Source organism: Octodon degus, unplaced genomic scaffold (assembly GCF_000260255.1).
Source record: "Octodon degus isolate 3935 unplaced genomic scaffold, OctDeg1.0 scaffold00150, whole genome shotgun sequence".
NCBI lineage: Eukaryota > Metazoa > Chordata > Mammalia > Rodentia > Octodontidae > Octodon > Octodon degus.
The window spans coordinates 3868349-3870403 of record NW_004524726.1 but is presented as its reverse complement, the minus strand read 5'-3'; the positions used below and the strand labels follow the sequence as shown (position 1 = coordinate 3870403).

General features: G+C 52.9%; 1 pseudogene; it reads left to right on the top strand.

Moving 5' to 3' along the window:
* Positions 1 to 318: 318 nt before the first annotated feature.
* On the top strand, positions 319 to 1407 carry LOC101570084 (annotated as a pseudogene).
* Positions 1408 to 2055: the final 648 nt, after the last annotated feature.

Genomic DNA, 2055 nt, shown 5'->3' with positions numbered 1-2055 from the left:
GTTGAAATACCTGAATTTTACATAAAAGACAAATCATTGGAAAGCATTAAATCAACCAAGTATGGTAGTACCTGCCTGTAATTCCCACAGTATGAGTGTCTGCGGTGGGAGAATTGCAAGGTGGAGCCCAGCCTGGGCTACTTAGAAACTTGGCAAGACCCTGTCTCAAAATATGTAAATAATAAAACATGGCTGCAGATATAATTCAGTGCAAAGACCCTGGGTTCTATTCTCAGGATTGAAAAAAGTATTAAGTAAAGGTATTAAGTTCAGAGAGTGATTTTCTCCAGGCCTCCGGCTGGGGGTTCCCTCCTTCCCATGGCTGGACACCTGGCTTCCGACTTTGCCTTCTCTGGAGGTGGTGATGGCCAGGAGGGCCGGAGCCGGGCTGGGTTGATGCACGGACCTGGCTCGGCTTCCAAGGCCTTCCCAGGGGGTCAGGAGTGGCACTGGGGGAGGGGTTGGGCAGGGCTCTGAAGTATGGGGTGTCCCTACGTGCCCCCACCCATATGAGCTCTATAGAGGGGTGGCAGCATGCTGTGGACCTCAGGTTGGCATGGGCCTGGCACCCCAAGGTGGCCTGGAGAACACCCAGCCTGAGGACGAGGTGGGTGCCGGGGTGGATAACGTCTCAGAGGAGGCCTCCCCTGAGCCCTGTGCCTCCCACCTCGGTGTGGTGAAGGTAAAGAAGGAGAAGCTGGAGCCAAACCCCGAGGAGTCCCAGGACATCAGCTGCAGAAGGAATTGTTGCAGTTTGCCAAGCTGCTGAAGCAAGAGGATCACCCTGGGGTGCACTCAGGCCAATGTGGGGCTCATCCTGGGTGCTATCTTTGGGAAGGTGTTCAGCCAAATGACCATCTGCAGCTTCGGAATGCTGCAGCTCAGCTTCAAGAACATGTGCAAGCTGCGGCCCCTGCTGTAGAGGTGGGTGGAGGAGGCCGACGACAATAACAAGGATAACCTGCATGAGAGACGCAAAACGGAAAGCCTCCTGCAGGCCCGCAAGAGAAAGCTGATGGACAAAGACGGAGAACCAAGTGAAAGGCAACCTGGAGAACATGTTCCTTCAGTGCCCGAAGCCCACGTTGCAGCATATCAGCCGCATTGCGGAGCAGCTGGGGCTGCAGAAGGACGTGGTCTGAGTGTGGTTCTGTAATTGGCACCAGAAGGGCAAATGATTGGGCAGTGACTACTCCCAGCGAGAAGAGTGAGGGGCTGCGGGGTCCCTTTTCTCAGGGGCCCCTGTGTCTTTTTCTCTGGCCCCAGGGCCCCACTTCGGCACCGCAGACTAAGGAAGTCCTCCCCCCCCCCTTCACCACGCTGTACTCCTCTGTCCCTTTCCCAGAGGGGGAAGCCTTTCCCCTTGTGTCTGTCGCCACGCTGGGCTCTCCCATGCACTCAAACTGAGGCTGAGGTGGCACTGTCCCTACCAGGGACGCCAGGTGGAGGATGTGGAGGAGATAGGAAGGAGCTGGGATCTAGCAGGGCTTTGGGGTTAAATTCTTCGTTCACTAAAGAAGCAATTAGAAGCACAGAAGGTGGGGGCAGGGAATCTGGGGGAACCAGTCGGAGGGAAGCTGAAGTTCAATTATGCTTGTGATTTTAATCCCCTCATCACTTTGATTTTAAATAAAGAAGCCTGGAGCACAGTAGATTAAAAAAAAAAAAAGTTCAGAGAGTGCAGGGCCAGCCAGATAGTTCAGCGGAACCGGGTTCGATACCCGGAGTGCTGTGCCGGCCCCACCCACGTGGTGCCCTGAGACAACAATTGAGACCGGTGTGGTGGCCTGCACCTGTAACCCCAGCTCTTGGGAGGCTGAAAACAGGAGAATCACTCTAAGTCTGATCTATGAAGTGAGACCCTGTAGACCCTGCACTAAATACGAAAAAAAGAAAAGAGTATATTGGTCTTTTAAAATATTGTAAAAATCATTTTGTTTGTGACATAGAAATTTCAGTGGTGAGTTTTAAAAAGGGGAATTAAATCAACTAGGAAAAAGTTGCCTTTGCACAGCAAGAGGATGTGCTGGAGGTCCGAGGAGAGACCTGCCTGCT